Below are 25,951 nucleotides of genomic sequence, written 5' to 3' on the forward strand. Positions count from 1 at the left end.
CCATACATATATATGGTGAGGTACAAGCTCCAACACGGTTTTACAGTGAAAACTGCAGGAACATCAAACAGGCACTAGGAAACAGACTGAGAAAGAAGAGAAAAAGTGTCTCCTGCAACCCGTTCCCTTGGTGCTAGATGAACGAACGTCTCTCCACTTGCTCATTTCTGAGAGATAAGTGTGTGTGAAAGCCGTCCTTCACCTAGCTTGTTGGGAACACAAAGTTTCTTTTCAGTTGCAAACTCCATTCCATACATATATATGGGGAGGTACTAGCTCCAACTCGGTTTTACAGTGAAAACTGCAGGAACTTCAAACCGGCACTAGGAAACAGACTGAGAAAGCAGAGAAAAAGTCTCTCCTGCAACCCGTTCCCTTGGTGCTAGATGAACGAACGTCTCTCCACTTGCTCAGTTCTGAGATATAAGTGTGTGTGAAAGCCGTCCTTCACCTAGCTTGTTGGGAACACAAAGTTTCTTTTCAGTTGCAAACTCCATTCCATACATATATATGGGGAGGTAGAAGCTCCAACACGGTTTTACAGTGAAAACTGCAGGAACTTCAAAACGGCACTAGGAAACAGACTGAGAAAGCAGAGAAAAAGTCTCTCCTGCAACCCGTTCCCTTGGTGCTAGGTGAACGAACGTCTCTCCACTTGCTCAGTTCTGAGAGATAATTCTGAGTGAAAGCCGTACTTCACTTAGCTTGTTTGGGAACACAAAGTTTCTTTTCAGTTGCAAACTCCATTCCATACATATATATGGGGATGTAGAAGCACCAACTCGGTTTTACAGTGAAAACTGCAGGAACTTCAAACCGGCACTAGGAAACAGACTGAGAAAGCAGAGAAAAAAGAAATGTCCCCTGCAACCCGTTCCCTTGGTGCTAGATGAACGAACGTCTCTCCACTTGCTCAGTTCTGAGAGATAAGTGTGTGTGAAAGCCGTCCTTCACCTAGCTTGTTGGGAACACAAAGTTTCTTTTCAGTTGCAAACTCCATTCCATACATATATATGGGGAGGTACTAGCTCCAACTCGGTTTTACATGGAAAACTGCAGGAACTTCAAACCGGCACTGGGAAACAGACTGAGAAAGCAGAGAATAAGTGTCTCCTGCAACCCGTTCCCTTGGTGCTAGATGAACGAACGTCTCTCCACTTGCTCAGTTCTGAGAGATAAGTGTGTGTGAAAGCCGTCCTTCAACTAGCTTGTTGGGAACACAAAGTTTCTTTTCAGTTGCAAACTCCATTCCATACATATATATGGGGAGGTACAAGCTCCAACACGGTTTTACAGTGAAAACTGCAGGAACATCAAACAGGCACTAGGAAACAGACTTAGAAAGAAGAGAAAAAGTGTCTCCTGCAACCCGTTCCCTTGGTGCTAGATGAACGAACGTCTCTCCACTTGCTCAGTTCTGAGATATAAGTGTGTGTGAAAGCCGTCCTTCACCTAGCTTGTTGGGAACACAAAGTTTCTTTTCAGTTGCAAACTCCATTCCATACATATATATGGGGAGGTACTAGCTCCAACTCGGTTTTACATTGAAAACTGCAGGAACTTCAAACCGGCACTGGGAAACAGACTGAGAAAGCAGAGAATAAGTGTCTCCTGCAACCCGTTCCCTTGGTGCTAGATGAACGAACGTCTCTCCACTTGCTCAGTTCTGAGAGATAAGTGTGTGTGAAAGCCGTCCTTCACCTAGCTTGTTGGGAACACAAAGTTTCTTTTCAGTTGCAAACTCCATTCCATACATATATATGGGGAGGTACAAGCTCCAACACGGTTTTACAGTGAAAACTGCAGGAACATCAAACAGGCACTAGGAAACAGACTGAGAAAGAAGAGAAAAAGTGTCTCCTGCAACCCGTTCCCTTGGTGCTAGATGAACGAACGTCTCTCCACTTGCTCAGTTCTGAGAGATAAGTATGTGTGAAAGCCGTCCTTCACCTAGCTTGTTGGGAACACAAAGTTTCTTTTCAGTTGCAAACTCCATTCCATACATATATATGGGGAGGTACTAGCTCCAACTCGGTTTTACAGTGAAAACTGCAGGAACTTCAAACCGGCACTAGGAAACAGACTGAGAAAGCAGAGAAAAAGTCTCTCCTGCAACCCGTTCCCTTGGTGCTAGATGAACGAACGTCTCTCCACTTGCTCAGTTCTGAGATATAAGTGTGTGTGAAAGCCGTCCTTCACCTATCTTGTTGGGAACACAAAGTTTCTTTTCAGTTGCAAACTCCATTCCATACATATATATGGGGAGGTAGAAGCTCCAACACGGTTTTACAGTGAAAACTGCAGGAACTTCAAAACGGCACTAGGAAACAGACTGAGAAAGCAGAGAAAAAGTCTCACCTGCAACCCGTTCCCTTGGTGCTAGATGAACGAACGTCTCTCCACTTGCTCATTTCTGAGAGATAATTGTGTGTGAAAGCCGTCCTTCACATAGCTTGTTGGGAACACAAAGTTTCTTTTCAGTTGCAAACTCCATTCCATACATATGTATGGGGAGGTACTAGCTCCAACTCGGTTTTACAGTGAAAACTGCAGGAACTTCAAACCGGCACTAGGAAACAGACTGAGAAAGCAGAGAAAAAGTGTCCCCTGCAACCCGTTCCCTTGGTGCTAGATGAACGAACGTCTCTCCACTTGCTCAGTTCTGAGAGATAATTCTGAGTGAAAGCCGTCCTTCACTTAGCTTGTTTGGGAACACAAAGTTTCTTTTCAGTTGCAAACACCATTCCATACATATATATGGGGATGTAGAAGCACCAACTCGGTTTTACAGTGAAAACTGCAGGAACTTCAAACCGGCACTAGGAAACAGACTGAGAAAGCAGAGAAAAAAAAAATGTCCCCTGCAACCCGTTCCCTTGGTGCTAGATGAACGAACGTCTCTCCACTTGCTCAGTTCTGAGAGATAAGTGTGTGTGAAAGCCGTCCTTCACCTAGCTTGTTGGGAACACAAAGTTTCTTTTCAGTTGCAAACCCATTCCATACGTATATATGGGGAGGTACTAGCTCCAACTCGGTTTTACATTGAAAACTGCAGGAACTTCAAACCGGCACTGGGAAACAGACTGAGAAAGCAGAGAATAAGTGTCTCCTGCAACCCGTTCCCTTGGTGCTAGATGAACGAACGTCTCTCCACTTGCTCAGTTCTGAGAGATAAGTGTGTGTGAAAGCCGTCCTTCACCTAGCTTGTTGGGAACACAAAGTTTCTTTTCAGTTGCAAACTCCATTCCATACATATATATGGGGAGGTACAAGCTCCAACACGGTTTTACAGAGAAAACTGCAGGAACTTCAAGCAGGCACTAGGAAACAGACTGAGAAAGAAGAGAAAAAGTGTCTCCTGCAACCCGTTCCCTTGGTGCTAGATGAACGAACGTCTCTCCACTTGCTCATTTCTGAGAGATAAGTGTGTGTGAAAGCCGTCCTTCACCTAGCTTGTTGGGAACACAAGTTTCTTTTCAGTTGCAAACACCATTCCATACATATATATGGGGAGGTACTAGCTCCAACTCGGTTTTACAGTGAAAACTGCAGGAACTTCAAACCGGCACTAGGAAACAGACTGAGAAAGCAGAGAAAAAGTGTCTCCTGCAACCCGTTCCCTTGGTGCTAGATGAACGAACGTCTCTCCACTTGCTCAGTTCTGAGATATAAGTGTGTGTGAAAGCCGTCCTTCACCTAGCTTGTTGGGAAAACAAAGTTTCTTTTCAGTTGCAAACTCCATTCCATGCATATATATGGGGAGGTACTAGCTCCAACTCGGTTTTACAGTGAAAACTGCAGGAACTTGAAACCGGCACTAGGAAACAGACTGAGAAAGCATAGAAAAAGGGTCTCCTGCAACCCGTTCCCTTGGTGCTAGATGAACGAACGTCTCTCCACTTGCTCAGTTCTGAGAGTTAAGTGTGTGTGAAAGCCGTCCTTCACCTAGCTTGTTGGGAACACAAAGTTTCTTTTCAGTTGCAAACTCCATTCCATACATACATATGGGGAGGTACTAGCTCCAACTCTATTTTACATTGAAAACTGCAGGAACTTCAAACCGGCACTAGGAAACAGACTGAGAATGCAGAGAAAAAGTCTCTCCTGCAACCCGTTCCCTTGGTGCTAGATGAACGAACGTCTCTCCACTTGCTCAGTTCTGAGAGATAAGTGTGTGTGAAAGCCGTCCTTCACATAGCTTGTTGGGAACACAAAGTTTCTTTTCAGTTGCAAACTCCATTCCATACATATATATGGGGAGGTACTAGCTCCAACTCTGTTTTACAGTGAAAACTGCAGGAACTTCAAACCGGCACTAGGAAACAGACTGAGAAAGCAGAGAAAAAGTGTCTCCTGAAACCCGTTCCCTTGGTGCTAGATGAACGAACGTCTCTCCACTTGCTCAGTTCTGAGAGATAAGTGTGTGTGAAAGCCGTCCTTCACCTAGCTTGTTGGGAACACAAAGTTTCTTTTCAGTTGCAAACTCCATTCCATACATATATATGGGGAGGTACTAGCTCCAACTCGGTTTTACAGTGAAAACTGCAGGAACTTCAAACCGGCACTAGGAAACAGACTGAGAAAGCAGAGAAAAAGTCTCTCCTGCAACCCGTTCCCTTGGTGCTAGGTGAACGAACGTCTCTCCACTTGCTCAGTTCTGAGATATAAGTGTGTGTGAAAGCCGTCCTTCACCTAGCTTGTTGGGAACACAAAGTTTCTTTTCAGTTGCAAACTCCATTCCATACATATATATGGGGAGGTAGAAGCTCCAACACGGTTTTACAGTGAAAACTGCAGGAACTTCAAAACGGCACTAGGAAACAGACTGAGAAAGCAGAGAAAAAGTCTCTCCTGCAACCCGTTCCCCTGGTGCTAGATGAACGAACGTCTCTCCAGTTGCTCAGTTCTGAGAGAGAAGTGTGTGTGAAAGCCGTCCTTCACCTAGCTTGTTGGGAACACAAAGTTTCTTTTCAGTTGCAAACTCCATTCCATACATATATATGGGGAGGTACTAGCTCCAACTCGGTTTTACAGTGAAAACTGCAGGAACTTCAAACCGGCACTAGGAAACAGACTGAGAAAGCAGAGAAAAAGTCTCTCCTGCAACCCGTTCCCTTGGTGCTAGATGAACGAACGTCTATCTACTTGCTCAGTTCTGAGAGATAAGTGTGTGTGAAAGCCGTCCTTCACCTAGCTTGTTGGTAACACAAAGTTTCTTTTCAGTTGCAAACTCCATTCCATACATATATATGGGGAGGTAGAAGCTCCAACACGGTTTTACAGTGAAAACTGCAGGAACTTCAAAACGGCACTAGGAAACAGACTGAGAAAGCAGAGAAAAAGTCTCACCTGCAACCCGTTCCCTTGGTGCTAGATGAACGAACGTCTCTCCACTTGCTCATTTCTGAGAGATAAGTGTGTGTGAAAGCCGTCCTTCACCTAGCTTGTTGGGAACACAAAGTTTCTTTTCAGTTGCAAACTCCATTCCATACATATATATGGGGAGGTACAAGCTCCAACACGGTTTTACAGAGAAAACTGCAGGAACTTCAAGCAGGCACTAGGAAACAGACTGAGAAAGAAGAGAAAAAGTGTCTCCTGCAACCCGTTCCCTTGGTGCTAGATGAACGAACGTCTCTCCACTTGCTCATTTCTGAGAGATAAGTGTGTGTGAAAGCCGTCCTTCACCTAGCTTGTTGGGAACACAAGTTTCTTTTCAGTTGCAAACACCATTCCATACATATATATGGGGAGGTACTAGCTCCAACTCGGTTTTACAGTGAAAACTGCAGGAACTTCAAACCGGCACTAGGAAACAGACTGAGAAAGCAGAGAAAAAGTGTCTCCTGCAACCCGTTCCCTTGGTGCTAGATGAACGAACGTCTCTCCACTTGCTCAGTTCTGAGATATAAGTGTGTGTGAAAGCCGTCCTTCACCTAGCTTGTTGGGAAAACAAAGTTTCTTTTCAGTTGCAAACTCCATTCCATGCATATATATGGGGAGGTACTAGCTCCAACTCGGTTTTACAGTGAAAACTGCAGGAACTTGAAACCGGCACTAGGAAACAGACTGAGAAAGCATAGAAAAAGGGTCTCCTGCAACCCGTTCCCTTGGTGCTAGATGAACGAACGTCTCTCCACTTGCTCAGTTCTGAGAGTTAAGTGTGTGTGAAAGCCGTCCTTCACCTAGCTTGTTGGGAACACAAAGTTTCTTTTCAGTTGCAAACTCCATTCCATACATACATATGGGGAGGTACTAGCTCCAACTCTATTTTACATTGAAAACTGCAGGAACTTCAAACCGGCACTAGGAAACAGACTGAGAATGCAGAGAAAAAGTCTCTCCTGCAACCCGTTCCCTTGGTGCTAGATGAACGAACGTCTCTCCACTTGCTCAGTTCTGAGAGATAAGTGTGTGTGAAAGCCGTCCTTCACATAGCTTGTTGGGAACACAAAGTTTCTTTTCAGTTGCAAACTCCATTCCATACATATATATGGGGAGGTACTAGCTCCAACTCTGTTTTACAGTGAAAACTGCAGGAACTTCAAACCGGCACTAGGAAACAGACTGAGAAAGCAGAGAAAAAGTGTCTCCTGAAACCCGTTCCCTTGGTGCTAGATGAACGAACGTCTCTCCACTTGCTCAGTTCTGAGAGATAAGTGTGTGTGAAAGCCGTCCTTCACCTAGCTTGTTGGGAACACAAAGTTTCTTTTCAGTTGCAAACTCCATTCCATACATATATATGGGGAGGTACTAGCTCCAACTCGGTTTTACAGTGAAAACTGCAGGAACTTCAAACCGGCACTAGGAAACAGACTGAGAAAGCAGAGAAAAAGTCTCTCCTGCAACCCGTTCCCTTGGTGCTAGGTGAACGAACGTCTCTCCACTTGCTCAGTTCTGAGATATAAGTGTGTGTGAAAGCCGTCCTTCACCTAGCTTGTTGGGAACACAAAGTTTCTTTTCAGTTGCAAACTCCATTCCATACATATATATGGGGAGGTAGAAGCTCCAACACGGTTTTACAGTGAAAACTGCAGGAACTTCAAAACGGCACTAGGAAACAGACTGAGAAAGCAGAGAAAAAGTCTCTCCTGCAACCCGTTCCCCTGGTGCTAGATGAACGAACGTCTCTCCACTTGCTCAGTTCTGAGAGATAAGTGTGTGTGAAAGCCGTCCTTCACCTAGCTTGTTGGGAACACAAAGTTTCTTTTCAGTTGCAAACTCCATTCCATACATATATATGGGGAGGTACTAGCTCCAACTCGGTTTTACAGTGAAAACTGCAGGAACTTCAAACCGGCACTAGGAAACAGACTGAGAAAGCAGAGAAAAAGTCTCTCCTGCAACCCGTTCCCTTGGTGCTAGATGAACGAACGTCTATCCACTTGCTCAGTTCTGAGAGATAAGTGTGTGTGAAAGCCGTCCTTCACCTAGCTTGTTGGTAACACAAAGTTTCTTTTCAGTTGCAAACTCCATTCCATACATATATATGGGGAGGTAGAAGCTCCAACACGGTTTTACAGTGAAAACTGCAGGAACTTCAAAACGGCACTAGGAAACAGACTGAGAAAGCAGAGAAAAAGTCTCACCTGCAACCCGTTCCCTTGGTGCTAGATGAACGAACGTCTCTCCACTTGCTCATTTCTGAGAGATAAGTGTGTGTGAAAGCCGTCCTTCACATAGCTTGTTGGGAACACAAAGTTTCTTTCCAGTTGCAAACTCCATTCCATACATATATATGGGGAGGTACTAACTCCAACTCGGTTTTACAGTGAAAACTGCAGGAACTTCAAACCGGCACTAGGAAACAGACTGAGAAAGCAGAGAAAAAGTGTCCCCTGCAACCCGTTCCCTTGGTGCTAGATGAACGAACGTCTCTCCACTTGCTCAGTTCTGAGAGATAATTCTGAGTGAAAGCCGTCCTTCACTTAGCTTGTTTGGGAACACAAAGTTTCTTTTCAGTTGCAAACACCATTCCATACATATATATGGGGATGTAGAAGCACGAACTCGGTTTTATAGTGAAAACTGCAGGAACTTCAAACCGGCACTAGGAAACAGACTGAGAAAGCAGAGAAAAAAAAAATGTCCCCTGCAACCCGTTCCCTTGGTGCTAGATGAACGAACGTCTCTCCACTTGCTCAGTTCTGAGAGAAAAGTTTGTGTGAAAGCCGTCCTTCACCTAGCTTGTTGGGAACACAAAGTTTCTTTTCAGTTGCAAACCCATTCCATACGTATATATGGGGAGGTACTAGCTCCAACTCGGTTTTACATTGAAAACTGCAGGAACTTCAAACCGGCACTGGGAAACAGACTGAGAAAGCAGAGAATAAGTGTCTCCTGCAACCCGTTCCCTTGGTGCTAGATGAACGAACGTCTCTCCCCTTGCTCAGTTCTGAGAGATAAGTGTGTGTGAAAGCCGTCCTTCACCTAGCTTGTTGGGAACACAAAGTTTCTTTTCAGTTGCAAACTCCATTCCATACATATATATGGGGAGGTACAAGCTCCAACACGGTTTTACAGTGAAAACTGCAGGAACTTCAAAACGGCACTAGGAAACAGACTGAGAAAGCAGAGAAAAAGTCTCTCCTGCAACCCGTTCCCCTGGTGCTAGATGAACGAACGTCTCTCCACTTGCTCATTTCTGAGAGATAAGTGTGTGTGAAAGCCGTCCTTCACATATCTTGTTGGGAACACAAAGTTTCTTTTCAGTTGCAAACTCCATTCCATACATATGTATGGGGAGGTACAAGCTCCAACTCGGTTTTACAGTGAAAACTGCAGGAACTTCAAACCGGCACTAGGAAACAGACTGAGAAAGCAGAGAAAAAGTGTCTCCTGCAACCCGTTCCCTTGGTGCTAGATGAACGAACGTCTCTCCACTTGCTCAGTTCTGAGAGATAAGTGTGTGTGAAAGCCGTCCTTCACCTAGCTTGTTGGGAACACAAAGTTTCTTTTCAGTTGCAAACTCCATTCCATACATATATATGGGGAGGTACTAGCTCCAACTCGGTTTTACAGTGAAAACTGCAGGAACTTCAAACCGGCACTAGGAAACAGACTGAGAAAGCAGAGAAATAGTCTCTCCTGCAACCCGTTCCCTTGGTGCTAGATGAACGAACGTCTCTCCACTTGCTCAGTTCTGAGATATAAGTGTGTGTGAAAGCCGTCCTTCACCTAGCTTGTTGGGAACACAAAGTTTCTTTTCAGTTGCAAACTCCATTCCATACATATATATGGGGAGGTAGAAGCTCCAACACGGTTTTAGAGTGAAAACTGCAGGAACTTCAAAACGGCACTAGGAAACAGACTGAGAAAGCAGAGAAAAAGTCTCACCTGCAACCCGTTCCCTTGGTGCTAGATGAACGAACGTCTCTCCACTTGCTCATTTCTGAGAGATAAGTGTGTGTGAAAGCCGTCCTTCACATAGCTTGTTGGGAACACAAAGTTTCTTTTCAGTTGCAAACTCCATTCCATACATATGTATGGGGAGGTACTAGCTCCAACTCGGTTTTACAGTGAAAACTGCAGGAACTTCAAACCGGCACTAGGAAACAGACTGAGAAAGCAGAGAAAAAGTGTCCCCTGCAACCCGTTCCCTTGGTGCTAGATGAACGAACATCTCTCCACTTGCTCAGTTCTGAGAGATAATTCTGAGTGAAAGCCGTCGTTCACTTAGCTTGTTTGGGAACAGTTTCTTTTCAGTTGCAAACACCATTCCATACATATATATGGGGATGTAGAAGCACCAACTCGGTTTTAAAGTGAAAACTGCAGGAACTTCAAACCGGCACTAGGAAACAGACTGAGAAAGCAGAGAAAAAAAAAATGTCCCCTGCAACCCGTTCCCTTGGTGCTAGATGAACGAACGTCTCTCCACTTGCTCAGTTCTGAGAGATAAGTTTGTGTGAAAGCCGTCCTTCACCTAGCTTGTTGGGAACACAAAGTTTCTTTTCAGTTGCAAACCCATTCCATACGTATATATGGGGAGGTACTAGCTCCAACTCGGTTTTACATTGAAAACTGCAGGAACTTCAAACCGGCACTGGGAAACAGACTGAGAAAGCAGAGAATAAGTGTCTCCTGCAACCCGTTCCCTTGGTGCTAGATGAACGAACGTCTCTCCACTTGCTCAGTTCTGAGAGATAAGTGTGTGTGAAAGCCGTCCTTCACCTAGCTTGTTGGGAACACAAAGTTTCTTTTCAGTTGCAAACTCCATTCCATACATATATATGGGGAGGTACAAGCTCCAACACGGTTTTACAGAGAAAACTGCAGGAACTTCAAACAGGCACTAGGAAACAGACTGAGAAAGAAGAGAAAAAGTGTCTCCTGCAACCCGTTCCCTTGGTGCTAGATGAACGAACGTCTCTCCACTTGCTCATTTCTGAGAGATAAGTGTGTGTGAAAGCCGTCCTTCACCTAGCTTGTTGGGAACACAAAGTTTCTTTTCAGTTGCAAACACCATTCTATACATATATATGGGGAGGTACTAGCTCGAACTCGGTTTTACAGTGAAAACTGCAGGAACTTCAAACCGGCACTAGGAAACAGACTGAGAAAGCAGAGAAAAAGTGTCTCCTGCAACCCGTTCCCTTGGTGCTAGATGAACGAACGTCTCTCCACTTGCTCAGTTCTGAGAGTTAAGTGTGTGTGAAAGCCGTCCTTCACCTAGCTTGTTGGGAACACAAAGTTTCTTTTCAGTTGCAAACTCCATTCCATACATACATATGGGGAGGTACTAGCTCCAACTCGATTTTACATTGAAAACTGCAGGAACTTCAAACCGGCACTAGGAAACAGACTGAGAAAGCAGAGAAAAAGTCTCTCCTGCAACCCGTTCCCTTGGTGCTAGATGAACGAACGTCTCTCCACTTGCTCAGTTCTGAGAGATAAGTGTGTGTGAAAGCCGTCCTTCACCTAGCTTGTTGGGAACACAAAGTTTCTTTTCAGTTGCAAACTCCATTCCATACATATATATGGGGAGGTACAAGCTCCAACACGGTTTTACAGTGAAAACTGCAGGAACTTCAAAACGGCACTAGGAAACAGACTGAGAAAGCAGAGAAAAGTCTCTCCTGCAACCCGTTCCCCTGGTGCTAGATGAACGAACGTCTCTCCACTTGCTCATTTCTGAGAGATAAGTGTGTGTGAAAGCCGTCCTTCACATATCTTGTTGGGAACACAAAGTTTCTTTTCAGTTGCAAACTCCATTCCATACATATGTATGGGGAGGTACTAGCTCGAACTCGGTTTTACAGTGAAAACTGCAGGAACTTCAAACCGGCACTAGGAAACAGACTGAGAAAGCAGAGAAAAAGTCTCTCCTGCAACCCGTTCCCTTGGTGCTAGATGAACGAACGTCTCTCCACTTGCTCAGTTCTGAGATATAAGTGTGTGTGAAAGCCGTCCTTCACCTAGCTTGTTGGGAACACAAAGTTTCTTTTCAGTTGCAAACTCCATTCCATACATATATATGGGGAGGTAGAAGCTCCAACACGGTTTTACAGTGAAAACTGCAGGAACTTCAAAACGGCACTAGGAAACAGACTGAGAAAGAAGAGAAAAAGTGTCTCCTGCAACCCGTTCCCTTGGTGCTAGATGAACGAACGTCTCTCCACTTGCTCAGTTCTGAGAGATAAGTGTGTGTGAAAGCCGTCCTTCACCTAGCTTGTTGGGAACACAAAGTTTCTTTTCAGTTGCAAACACCATTCTATACATATATATGGGGAGGTACTAGCTCGAACTCGGTTTTACAGTGAAAACTGCAGGAACTTCAAACCGGCACTAGGAAACAGACTGAGAAAGCAGAGAAAAAGTGTCTCCTGCAACCCGTTCCCTTGGTGCTAGATGAACGAACGTCTCTCCACTTGCTCAGTTCTGAGAGTTAAGTGTGTGCGAAAGCCGTCCTTCACCTAGCTTGTTGGGAACACAAAGTTTCTTTTCAGTTGCAAACTCCATTCCATACATACATATGGGGAGGTACTAGCTCCAACTCGATTTTACATTGAAAACTGCAGGAACTTCAAACCGGCACTAGGAAACAGACTGAGAAAGCAGAGAAAAAGTCTCTCCTGCAAACCGTTCCCTTGGTGCTAGATGAACGAACGTCTCTCCACTTGCTCAGTTCTGAGAGATAAGTGTGTGTGAAAGCCGTCCTTCACCTAGCTTGTTGGGAACACAAAGTTTCTTTTCAGTTGCAAACTCCATTCCATACATATATATGGGGAGGTACTAGCTCCAACTCGGTTTTACAGTGAAAACTGCAGGAACTTCAAACCGGCACTAGGAAACAGACTGAGAAAGCAGAGAAAAAGTGTCTCCTGCAACCCGTTCCCTTGGTGCTAGATGAACGAACGTCTCTCCACTTGCTCAGTTCTGAGAGATAAGTGTGTGTGAAAGCCGTCCTTCACCTAGCTTGTTGGGAACACAAAGTTTCTTTTCAGTTGCAAACTCCATTCCATACATATATATGGGGAGGTACTAGCTCCAACTCGGTTTTACAGTGAAAACTGCAGGAACTTCAAACCGGCACTAGGAAACAGACTGAGAAAGCAGAGAAATAGTCTCTCCTGCAACCCGTTCCCTTGGTGCTAGATGAACGAACGTCTATCCACTTGCTCAGTTCTGAGAGATAAGTGTGTGTGAAAGCCGTCCTTCACCTAGCTTGTTGGTAACACAAAGTTTCTTTTCAGTTGCAAACTCCATTCCATACATATATATGGGGAGGTAGAAGCTCCAACACGGTTTTACAGTGAAAACTGCAGGAACTTCAAAACGGCACTAGGAAACAGACTGAGAAAGCAGAGAAAAAGTCTCACCTGCAACCCGTTCCCTTGGTGCTAGATGAACGAACGTCTCTCCACTTGCTCATTTCTGAGAGATAAGTGTGTGTGAAAGCCGTCCTTCACATAGCTTGTTGGGAACACAAAGTTTCTTTCCAGTTGCAAACTCCATTCCATACATATATATGGGGAGGTACTAACTCCAACTCGGTTTTACAGTGAAAACTGCAGGAACCTCAAACCGGCACTAGGAAACAGACTGAGAAAGCAGAGAAAAAGTGTCCCCTGCAACCCGTTCCCTTGGTGCTAGATGAACGAACGTCTCTCCACTTGCTCAGTTCTGAGAGATAATTCTGAGTGAAAGCCGTCCTTCACTTAGCTTGTTTGGGAACACAAAGTTTCTTTTCAGTTGCAAACACCATTCCATACATATATATGGGGATGTAGAAGCACGAACTCGGTTTTAAAGTGAAAACTGCAGGAACTTCAAACCGGCACTAGGAAACAGACTGAGAAAGCAGAGAAAAAAAAAATGTCCCCTGCAACCCGTTCCCTTGGTGCTAGATGAACGAACGTCTCTCCACTTGCTCAGTTCTGAGAGAAAAGTTTGTGTGAAAGCCGTCCTTCACCTAGCTTGTTGGGAACACAAAGTTTCTTTTCAGTTGCAAACCCATTCCATACGTATATATGGGGAGGTACTAGCTCCAACTCGGTTTTACATTGAAAACTGCAGGAACTTCAAACCGGCACTGGGAAACAGACTGAGAAAGCAGAGAATAAGTGTCTCCTGCAACCCGTTCCCTTGGTGCTAGATGAACGAACGTCTCTCCCCTTGCTCAGTTCTGAGAGATAAGTGTGTGTGAAAGCCGTCCTTCACCTAGCTTGTTGGGAACACAAAGTTTCTTTTCAGTTGCAAACTCCATTCCATACATATATATGGGGAGGTACAAGCTCCAACACGGTTTTACAGTGAAAACTGCAGGAACTTCAAAACGGCACTAGGAAACAGACTGAGAAAGCAGAGAAAAAGTCTCTCCTGCAACCCGTTCCCCTGGTGCTAGATGAACGAACGTCTCTCCACTTGCTCATTTCTGAGAGATAAGTGTGTGTGAAAGCCGTCCTTCACATATCTTGTTGGGAACACAAAGTTTCTTTTCAGTTGCAAACTCCATTCCATACATATGTATGGGGAGGTACAAGCTCCAACTCGGTTTTACAGTGAAAACTGCAGGAACTTCAAACCGGCACTAGGAAACAGACTGAGAAAGCAGAGAAAAAGTGTCTCCTGCAACCCGTTCCCTTGGTGCTAGATGAACGAACGTCTCTCCACTTGCTCAGTTCTGAGAGATAAGTGTGTGTGAAAGCCGTCCTTCACCTAGCTTGTTGGGAACACAAAGTTTCTTTTCAGTTGCAAACTCCATTCCATACATATATATGGGGAGGTACTAGCTCCAACTCGGTTTTACAGTGAAAACTGCAGGAACTTCAAACCGGCACTAGGAAACAGACTGAGAAAGCAGAGAAATAGTCTCTCCTGCAACCCGTTCCCTTGGTGCTAGATGAACGAACGTCTCTCCACTTGCTCAGTTCTGAGATATAAGTGTGTGTGAAAGCCGTCCTTCACCTAGCTTGTTGGGAACACAAAGTTTCTTTTCAGTTGCAAACTCCATTCCATACATATATATGGGGAGGTAGAAGCTCCAACACGGTTTTACAGTGAAAACTGCAGGAACTTCAAAACGGCACTAGGAAACAGACTGAGAAAGCAGAGAAAAAGTCTCACCTGCAACCCGTTCCCTTGGTGCTAGATGAACGAACGTCTCTCCACTTGCTCATTTCTGAGAGATAAGTGTGTGTGAAAGCCGTCCTTCACATAGCTTGTTGGGAACACAAAGTTTCTTTTCAGTTGCAAACTCCATTCCATACATATGTATGGGGAGGTACTAGCTCCAACTCGGTTTTACAGTGAAAACTGCAGGAACTTCAAACCGGCACTAGGAAACAGACTGAGAAAGCAGAGAAAAAGTGTCCCCTGCAACCCGTTCCCTTGGTGCTAGATGAACGAACATCTCTCCACTTGCTCAGTTCTGAGAGATAATTCTGAGTGAAAGCCGTCGTTCACTTAGCTTGTTTGGGAACACAGTTTCTTTTCAGTTGCAAACACCATTCCATACATATATATGGGGATGTAGAAGCACCAACTCGGTTTTAAAGTGAAAACTGCAGGAACTTCAAACCGGCACTAGGAAACAGACTGAGAAAGCAGAGAAAAAAAAAATGTCCCCTGCAACCCGTTCCCTTGGTGCTAGATGAACGAACGTCTCTCCACTTGCTCAGTTCTGAGAGATAAGTTTGTGTGAAAGCCGTCCTTCACCTAGCTTGTTGGGAACACAAAGTTTCTTTTCAGTTGCAAACTCCATTCCATACATATATATGGGGAGGTACTAGCTCCAACTCGGTTTTACAGTGAAAACTGCAGGAACTTCAAACCGGCACTAGGAAAGAGACTGAGAAAGCAGAGAAAAAGTCTCTCCTGCAACCCGTTCCCTTGGTGCTAGATGAACGAACGTCTCTCCACTTGCTCAGTTCTGAGATATAAGTGTGTGTGAAAGCCGTCCTTCACCTAGCTTGTTGGGAACACAAAGTTTCTTTTCAGTTGCAAACTCCATTCCATACATATATATGGGGAGGTAGAAGCTCCAACACGGTTTTACAGTGAAAACTGCAGGAACTTCAAAACGGCACTAGGAAACAGACTGAGAAAGCAGAGAAAAAGTCTCACCTGCAACCCGTTCCCTTGGTGCTAGATGAACGAACGTCTCTCCACTTGCTCATTTCTGAGAGATAAGTGTGTGTGAAAGCCGTCCTTCACATAGCTTGTTGGGAACACAAAGTTTCTTTTCAGTTGCAAACTCCATTCCATACATATGTATGGGGAGGTACTAGCTCCAACTCGGTTTTACAGTGAAAACTGCAGGAACTTCAAACCGGCACTAGGAAACAGACTGAGAAAGCAGAGAAAAAGTGTCCCCTGCAACCCGTTCCCTTGGTGCTAGATGAACGAACATCTCTCCACTTGCTCAGTTCTGAGAGATAATTCTGAGTGAAAGCCGTCCTTCACCTAGCTTGTTTGGGAACACAAAGTTTCTTTTCAGTTGCAAACACCATTCCATACATATATATGGGGATGTAGAAGCACCAACTCGGTTTTACAGTGAAAACTGCAGGAACTTCAAACCGGCACTAGGAAACAGACTGAGAAAGCAGAGAAAAAAATAATGTCCCCTGCAACCCGTTCCCTTGGTGCTAGATGAACGAACGTCTCTCCACTTGCTCATTTCTGAGAGATAAGTTTGTGTGAAAGCCGTCCTTCACCTAGCTTGTTGGGAACACAAAGTTTCTTTACAGTTGCAAACCCATTCCATACGTATATATGGGGCGGTACTAGCTCCAACTCGGTTTTACATTGAAAACTGCAGGAACTTCAAACCGGCACTGGGAAACAGACTGAGAAAGCAGAGAATAAGTGTCTCCTGCAACCCGTTCCCTTGGTGCTAGATGAACGAACGTCTCTCCACTTGCTCAGTTCTGAGAGATAAGTGTGTGTGAAAGCCGTCCTTCACCTAGCTTGTTGGGAACACAAAGTTTCTTTTCAGTTGCAAACTCCATTCCATACATATATATGGGGAGGTACAAGCTCCAACACGGTTTTACAGAGAAAACTGCAGGAACTTCAAACAGGCACTAGGAAACAGACTGAGAAAGAAGAGAAAAAGTGTCTCCTGCAACCCGTTCCCTTGGTGCTAGATGAACGAACGTCTCTCCACTTGCTCATTTCTGAGAGATAAGTGTGTGTGAAAGCCGTCCTTCACATAGCTTGTTGGGAACACAAAGTTTCTTTTCAGTTGCAAACTCCATTCCATACATATGTATGGGGAGGTACTAGCTCCAACTCGGTTTTACAGTGAAAACTGCAGGAACTTCAAACCGGCACTAGGAAACAGACTGAGAAAGCAGAGAAAAAGTGTCCCCTGCAACCCGTTCCCTTGGTGCTAGATGAACGAACATCTCTCCACTTGCTCAGTTCTGAGAGATAATTCTGAGTGAAAGCCGTCCTTCACTTAGCTTGTTTGGGAACACAGTTTCTTTTCAGTTGCAAACACCATTCCATACATATATATGGGGATGTAGAAGCACCAACTCGGTTTTAAAGTGAAAACTGCAGGAACTTCAAACCGGCACTAGGAAACAGACTGAGAAAGCAGAGAAAAAAAAAATGTCCCCTGCAACCCGTTCCCTTGGTGCTAGATGAACGAACGTCTCTCCACTTGCTCAGTTCTGAGAGATAAGTTTGTGTGAAAGCCGTCCTTCACCTAGCTTGTTGGGAACACAAAGTTTCTTTTCAGTTGCAAACCCATTCCATACGTATATATGGGGAGGTACTAGCTCCAACTCGGTTTTACATTGAAAACTGCAGGAACTTCAAACCGGCACTGGGAAACAGACTGAGAAAGCAGAGAATAAGTGTCTCCTGCAACCCGTTCCCTTGGTGCTAGATGAACGAACGTCTCTCCACTTGCTCAGTTCTGAGAGATAAGTGTGTGTGAAAGCCGTCCTTCACCTAGCTTGTTGGGAACACAAAGTTTCTTTTCAGTTGCAAACTCCATTCCATACATATGTATGGGGAGGTACAAGCTCCAACACGGTTTTACAGAGAAAACTGCAGGAACTTCAAACAGGCACTAGGAAACAGACTGAGAAAGAAGAGAAAAAGTGTCTCCTGCAACCCGTTCCCTTGGTGCTAGATGAACGAACATCTCTCCACTTGCTCAGTTCTGAGAGATAATTCTGAGTGAAAGCCGTCCTTCACTTAGCTTGTTTGGGAACACAGTTTCTTTTCAGTTGCAAACACCATTCCATACATATATATGGGGATGTAGAAGCACCAACTCGGTTTTAAAGTGAAAACTGCAGGAACTTCAAACCGGCACTAGGAAACAGACTGAGAAAGCAGAGAAAAAAAAAATGTCCCCTGCAACCGGTTCCCTTGGTGCTAGATGAACGAACGTCTCTCCACTTGCTCAGTTCTGAGAGATAAGTTTGTGTGAAAGCCGTCCTTCACCTAGCTTGTTGGGAACACAAAGTTTCTTTTCAGTTGCAAACCCATTCCATACGTATATATGGGGAGGTACTAGCTCCAACTCGGTTTTACATTGAAAACTGCAGGAACTTCAAACCGGCACTGGGAAACAGACTGAGAAAGCAGAGAATAAGTGTCTCCTGCAACCCGTTCCCTTGGTGCTAGATGAACGAACGTCTCTCCACTTGCTCAGTTCTGAGAGATAAGTGTGTGTGAAAGCCGTCCTTCACCTAGCTTGTTGGGAACACAAAGTTTCTTTTCAGTTGCAAACACCATTCTATACATATATATGGGGAGGTACTAGCTCGAACTCGGTTTTACAGTGAAAACTGCAGGAACTTCAAACCGGCACTAGGAAACAGACTGAGAAAGCAGAGAAAAAGTGTCTCCTGCAACCCGTTCCCTTGGTGCTAGATGAACGAACGTCTCTCCACTTGCTCAGTTCTGAGAGTTAAGTGTGTGTGAAAGCCGTCCTTCACCTAGCTTGTTGGGAACACAAAGTTTCTTTTCAGTTGCAAACTCCATTCCATACATACATATGGGGAGGTACTAGCTCCAACTCGATTTTACATTGAAAACTGCAGGAACTTCAAACCGGCACTAGGAAACAGACTGAGAAAGCAGAGAAAAAGTCTCTCCTGCAACCCGTTCCCTTGGTGCTAGATGAACGAACGTCTCTCCACTTGCTCAGTTCTGAGAGATAAGTGTGTGTGAAAGCCGTCCTTCACCTAGCTTGTTGGGAACACAAAGTTTCTTTTCAGTTGCAAACTCCATTCCATACATATATATGGGGAGGTACAAGCTCCAACACGGTTTTACAGTGAAAACTGCAGGAACTTCAAAACGGCACTAGGAAACAGACTGAGAAAGCAGAGAAAAAGTCTCTCCTGCAACCCGTTCCCCTGGTGCTAGATGAACGAACGTCTCTCCACTTGCTCATTTCTGAGAGATAAGTGTGTGTGAAAGCCGTCCTTCACATATCTTGTTGGGAACACAAAGTTTCTTTTCAGTTGCAAACTCCATTCCATACATATGTATGGGGAGGTACTAGCTCCAACTCGGTTTTACAGTGAAAACTGCAGGAACTTCAAACCGGCACTAGGAAACAGACTGAGAAAGCAGAGAAAAAGTGTCTCCTGCAACCCGTTCCCTTGGTGCTAGATGAACGAACGTCTCTCCACTTGCTCAGTTCTGAGAGATAAGTGTGTGTGAAAGCCGTCCTTCACCTAGCTTGTTGGGAACACAAAGTTTCTTTTCAGTTGCAAACTCCATTCCATACATATATATGGGGAGGTACAAGCTCGAACTCGGTTTTACAGTGAAAACTGCAGGAACTTCAAAACGGCACTAGGAAACAGACTGAGAAAGAAGAGAAAAAGTGTCTCCTGCAACCCGTTCCCTTGGTGCTAGATGAACGAACGTCTCTCCACTTGCTCAGTTCTGAGAGATAAGTGTGTGTGAAAGCCGTCCTTCACCTAGCTTGTTGGGAACACAAAGTTTCTTTTCAGTTGCAAACACCATTCTATACATATATATGGGGAGGTACTAGCTCGAACTCGGTTTTACAGTGAAAACTGCAGGAACTTCAAACCGGCACTAGGAAACAGACTGAGAAAGCAGAGAAAAAGTGTCTCCTGCAACACGTTCCCTTGGTGCTAGATGAACGAACGTCTCTCCACTTGCTCAGTTCTGAGAGTTAAGTGTGTGTGAAAGCCGTCCTTCACCTAGCTTGTTGGGAACACAAAGTTTCTTTTCAGTTGCAAACTCCATTCCATACATACATATGGGGAGGTACTAGCTCCAACTCGATTTTACATTGAAAACTGCAGGAACTTCAAACCGGCACTAGGAAACAGACTGAGAAAGCAGAGAAAAAGTCTCTCCTGCAACCCGTTCCCTTGGTGCTAGATGAACGAACGTCTCTCCACTTGCTCAGTTCTGAGAGATAAGTGTGTGTGAAAGCCGTCCTTCACCTAGCTTGTTGGGAAAACAAAGTTTCTTTTCAGTTGCAAACTCCATTCCTTACATATATATGGGGAGGTACAAGCTCCAACACGGTTTTACAGTGAAAACTGCAGGAACTTCAAAACGGCACTAGGAAACAGACTGAGAAAGCAGAGAAAAAGTCTCTAATGCAACCCGTTCCCCTGGTGCTAGATGAACGAACGTCTCTCCACTTGCTCATTTCTGAGAGATAAGTGTGTGTTAAAGCCGTCCTTCACATATCTTGTTGGGAACACAAAGTTTCTTTTCAGTTGCCAACTCCATTCCATACATATGTATGGGGAGGTACTAGCTCCAACTCGGTTTTACAGTGAAAACTGCAGGAACTTCAAACCGGCACTAGGAAACAGACTGAGAAAGCAGAGAAAAAGTGTCTCCTGCAACCCGTTCCCTTGGTGCTAGATGAACGAACGTCTCTCCACTTGCTCAGTTCTGAGAGATAAGTGTGTGTGAAAGCCGTCCTTCACCTAGCTTGTTGGGAACACAAAGTTTCTTTTCAGTTGCAAACTCCATTCCATACATATATATGGGGAGGTACTAGCTCCAACTCGGTTTTACAGTGAAAACTGCAGGAACTTCAAACCGGCACTAGGAAACAGACTGAGAAAGCAGAGAAAAAGTCTCTCCTGCAACCCGTTCCCTTGGTGCTAGATGAACGAACGTCTCTCCACTTGCTCAGTTCTGAGATATAAGTGTGTGTGAAAGCCGTCCTTCACCTAGCTTGTTGGGAACACAAAGTTTCTTTTCAGTTGCAAACTCCATTCCATACATATATATGGGGAGGTAGAAGCTCCAACACGGTTTTACAGTGAAAACTGCAGGAACTTCAAAACGGCACTAGGAAACAGACTGAGAAAGCAGAGAAAAAGTCTCACCTGAAACCCGTTCCCTTGGTGCTAGATGAACGAACGTCTCTCCACTTGCTCATTTCTGAGAGATAAGTGTGTGTGAAAGCCGTCCTTCACATAGCTTGTTGGGAACACAAAGTTTCTTTTCAGTTGCAAACTCCATTCCATACATATGTATGGGGAGGTACTAGCTCCAACTCGGTTTTACAGTGAAAACTGCAGGAACTTCAAACCGGCACTAGGAAACAGACTGAGAAAGCAGAGAAAAAGTGTCCCCTGCAACCCGTTCCCTTGGTGCTAGATGAACGAACATCTCTCCACTTGCTCAGTTCTGAGAGATAATTCTGAGTGAAAGCCGTCCTTCACTTAGCTTGTTTGGGAACACAAAGTTTCTTTTCAGTTGCAAACACCATTCCATACATATATATGGGGATGTAGAAGCACCAACTCGGTTTTACAGTGAAAACTGCAGGAACTTCAAACCGGCACTAGGAAACAGACTGAGAAAGCAGAGAAAAAAATAATGTCCCCTGCAACCCGTTCCCTTGGTGCTAGATGAACGAACGTCTCTCCACTTGCTCAGTTCTGAGAGATAAGTATGTGTGAAAGCCGTCCTTCACCTAGCTTGTTGGGAACACAAAGTTTCTTTACAGTTGCAAACCCATTCCATACGTATATATGGGGAGGTACTAGCTCCAACTCGGTTTTACATTGAAAACTGCAGGAACTTCAAACCGGCACTGGGAAACAGACTGAGAAAGCAGAGAATAAGTGTCTCCTGCAACCCGTTCCCTTGGTGCTAGATGAACGAACGTCTCTCCACTTGCTCAGTTCTGAGAGATAAGTGTGTGTGAAAGCCGTCCTTCACCTAGCTTGTTGGGAACACAAAGTTTCTTTTCAGTTGCAAACTCCATTCCATACATATATATGGGGAGGTACAAGCTCCAACACGGTTTTACAGAGAAAACTGCAGGAACTTCAAACAGGCACTAGGAAACAGACTGAGAAAGAAGAGAAAAAGTGTCTCCTGCAACCCGTTCCCTTGGTGCTAGATGAACGAACGTCTCTCCACTTGCTCATTTCTGAGAGATAAGTGTGTGTGAAAGCCGTCCTTCACCTAGCTTGTTGGGAACACAAAGTTACTTTTCAGTTGCAAACACCATTCTATACATATATATGGGGAGGTACTAGCTCGAACTCGGTTTTACAGTGAAAACTGCAGGAACTTCAAACCGGCACTAGGAAACAGACTGAGAAAGCAGAGAAAAAGTGTCTCCTGCAACCCGTTCCCTTGGTGCTAGATGAACGAACGTCTCTCCACTTGCTCATTTCTGAGAGATAAGTGTGTGTGAAAGCCGTCCTTCACCTAGCTTGTTGGGAACACAAAGTTACTTTTCAGTTGCAAACACCATTCCATACATACATATGGGGAGGTACTAGCTCGAACTCGGTTTTACAGTGAAAACTGCAGGAACTTCAAACCGGCACTAGGAAACAGACTGAGAAAGCAGAGAAAAAGTGTCTCCTGCAACCCGTTCCCTTGGTGCTAGATGAACGAACGTCTCTCCACTTGCTCAGTTCTGAGAGTTAAGTGTGTGTGAAAGCCGTCCTTCACCTAGCTTGTTGGGAACACAAAGTTTCTTTTCAGTTGCAAACACCATTCCATACATATATATGGGGATGTAGAAGCACCAACTCGGTTTTACAGTGAAAACTGCAGGAACTTCAAACCGGCACTAGGAAACAGACTGAGAAAGCAGAGAAAAAAAAATGTCCCCTGCAACCCGTTCCTTTGGTGCTAGATGAACGAACGTCTCTCCACTTGCTCAGTTCTGAGAGATAAGTGTGTGTGAAAGCCGTCCTTCACCTAGCTTGTTGGGAACACAAAGTTTCTTTTCAGTTGCAAACCCATTCCATACGTATATATGGGGAGGTACTAGCTCCAACTCGGTTTTACATTGAAAACTGCAGGAACTTCAAACCGGCACTGGGAAACAGACTGAGAAAGCAGAGAATAAGTGTCTCCTGCAACCCGTTCCCTTGGTGCTAGATGAACGAACGTCTCTCCACTTGCTCAGTTCTGAGAGATAAGTGTGTGTGAAAGCCGTCCTTCACCTAGCTTGTTGGGAACACAAAGTTTCTTTTCAGTTGCAAACTCCATTCCATACATATATATGGGGAGGTACAAGCTCCAACACGGTTTTACAGTGAAAACTGCAGGAACATCAAACAGGCACTAGGAAACAGACTGAGAAAGAAGAGAAAAAGTGTCTCCTGCAACCCGTTCCCTTGGTGCTAGATGAACGAACGTCTCTCCACTTGCTCATTTCTGAGAGATAAATGTGTGTGAAAGCCGTCCTTCACCTAGCTTGTTGGGAACACAAAGTTTCTTTTCAGTTGCAAACACCATTCCATACATATATATGGGGAGGTACTAGCTCCAACTCGGTTTTACACTGAAAACTGCAGGAACTTCAAACCGGCACTAGGAAAAAGACTGAGAAAGCAGAGAAAAAGTGTCTCCTGCAACCCGTTCCCTTGGTGCTAGATGAACGAACGTCTCTCCACTTGCTCAGTTCTGAGAGATAAGTGTGTGTGAAAGCCGTCCTTCACCTAGCTTGTTGGGAACACAAAGTTTCTTTTCAGTTGCAAACTCCATTCCATACATATATATGGGGAGGTACTAGCTCCAACTCGGTTTTACAGTGAAAACTGCAGGAACTTCAAACCGGCACTAGGAAAGAGACTGAGAAAGCAGAGAAAAAGTCTCTCCTGCAACCCGTTCCCTTGGTGCTAGATGAACGAACGTCTCTCCACTTGCTCAGTTCTGAGATATAAGTGTGTGTGAAAGCCGTCCTTCACCTAGCTTGTTGGGAACACAAAGTTTCTTTTCAGTTGCAAACTCCATTCCATACATATATATGGGGAGGTAGAAGCTCCAACACGGTTTTACAGTGAAAACTGCAGGAACTTCAAAACGGCACTAGGAAACAGACTGAGAAAGCAGAGAAAAAGTCTCACCTGCAACCCGTTCCCTTGGTGCTAGATGAACGAACGTCTCTCCACTTGCTCATTTCTGAGAGATAAGTGTGTGTGAAAGCCGTCCTTCACATAGCTTGTTGGGAACACAAAGTTTCTTTTCAGTTGCAAACTCCATTCCATACATATGTATGGGGAGGTACTAGCTCCAACTCGGTTTTACAGTGAAAACTGCAGGAACTTCAAACCGGCACTAGGAAACAGACTGAGAAAGCAGAGAAAAAGTGTCCCCTGCAACCCGTTCCCTTGGTGCTAGATGAACGAACGTCTCTCCACTTGCTCAGTTCTGAGAGATAATTCTGAGTGAAAGCCGTCCTTCACTTAGCTTGTTTGGGAACACAAAGTTTCTTTTCAGTTGCAAACACCATTCCATACATATATATGGGGATGTAGAAGCACCAACTCGGTTTTACAGTGAAAACTGCAGGAACTTCAAACCGGCACTAGGAAACAGACTGAGAAAGCAGAGAAAAAAAAAATGTCCCCTGCAACCCGTTCCCTTGGTGCTAGATGAACGAACGTCTCTCCACTTGCTCAGTTCTGAGAGATAAGTGTGTGTGAAAGCCGTCCTTCACCTAGCTTGTTGGGAACACAAAGTTTCTTTTCAGTTGCAAACTCCATTCCATACATATATATGGGGAGGTACTAGCTCCAACTCGGTTTTACAGTGAAAACTGCAGGAACTTCAAACCGGCACTAGGAAAGAGACTGAGAAAGCAGAGAAAAAGTCTCTCCTGCAACCCGTTCCCTTGGTGCTAGATGAACGAACGTCTCTCCACTTGCTCAGTTCTGAGATATAAGTGTGTGGGAAAGCCGTCCTTCACCTAGCTTGTTGGGAACACAAAGTTTCTTTTCAGTTGCAAACTCCATTCCATACATATATATGGGGAGGTAGAAGCTCCAACACGGTTTTACAGTGAAAACTGCAGGAACTTCAAAAAGGCACTAGGAAACAGACTGAGAAAGCAGAGAAAAAGTCTCTCCTGCAACCCGTTCCCTTGGTGCTAGATGAACGAACGTCTCTCCACTTGCTCATTTCTGAGAGATAAGTGTGTGTGAAAGCCGTCCTTCACATAGCTTGTTGGGAACACAAAGTTTCTTTTCAGTTGCAAACTCCATTCCATACATATGTATGGGGAGGTACTAGCTCCAACTCGGTTTTACAGTGAAAACTGCAGGAACTTCAAACCGGCACTAGGAAACAGACTGAGAAAGCAGAGAAAAAGTGTCCCCTGCAACCCGTTCCCTTGGTGCTAGATGAACGAACGTCTCTCCACTTGCTCAGTTCTGAGAGATAATTCTGAGTGAAAGCCGTCCTTCACTTAGCTTGTTTGGGAACACAAAGTTTCTTTTCAGTTGCAAACACCATTCCATACATATATATGGGGATGTAGAAGCACCAACTCGGTTTTACAGTGAAAACTGCAGGAACTTCAAACCGGCACTAGGAAACAGACTGAGAAAGCAGAGAATAAGTGTCTCCTGCAACCCGTTCCCTTGGTGCTAGATGAACGAACGTCTCTCCACTTGCTCATTTCTGAGAGATAAGTGTGTGTGAAAGCCGTCCTTCACCTAGCTTGTTGGGAACACAAAGTTTCTTTTCAGTTGCAAACACCATTCCATACATATATATGGGGAGGTACTAGCTCCAACTCGGTTTTACAGTGAAAACTGCAGGAACTTCAAACCGGCACTAGGAAACAGACTGAGAAAGCAGAGAATAAGTGTCTCCTGCAACCCGTTCCCTTGGTGCTAGATGAACGAACGTCTATCCACTTGCTCAGTTCTGAGAGATAAGTGTGTGTGAAAGCCGTCCTTCACCTAGCTTGTTGGGAACACAAAGTTTCTTTTCAGTTGCAAACTCCATTCCATACATATATATGGGGAGGTACAAGCTCCAACACGGTTTTACAGAGAAAACTGCAGGAACTTCAAACAGGCACTAGGAAACAGACTGAGAAAGAAGAGAAAAAGTGTCTCCTGCAACCCGTTCCCTTGGTGCTAGATGAACGAACGTCTCTCCACTTGCTCATTTCTGAGAGATAAGTGTGTGTGAAAGCCGTCCTTCACCTAGCTTGTTGGGAACACAAAGTTTCTTTTCAGTTGCAAACACCATTCCATACATATATATGGGG

The sequence above is a fragment of the Camelus dromedarius genome, unplaced genomic scaffold, assembly GCF_036321535.1.
Source record: "Camelus dromedarius isolate mCamDro1 unplaced genomic scaffold, mCamDro1.pat HAP1_SCAFFOLD_185, whole genome shotgun sequence".
In the NCBI taxonomy this organism is placed as follows: Eukaryota; Metazoa; Chordata; class Mammalia; order Artiodactyla; family Camelidae; genus Camelus; species Camelus dromedarius.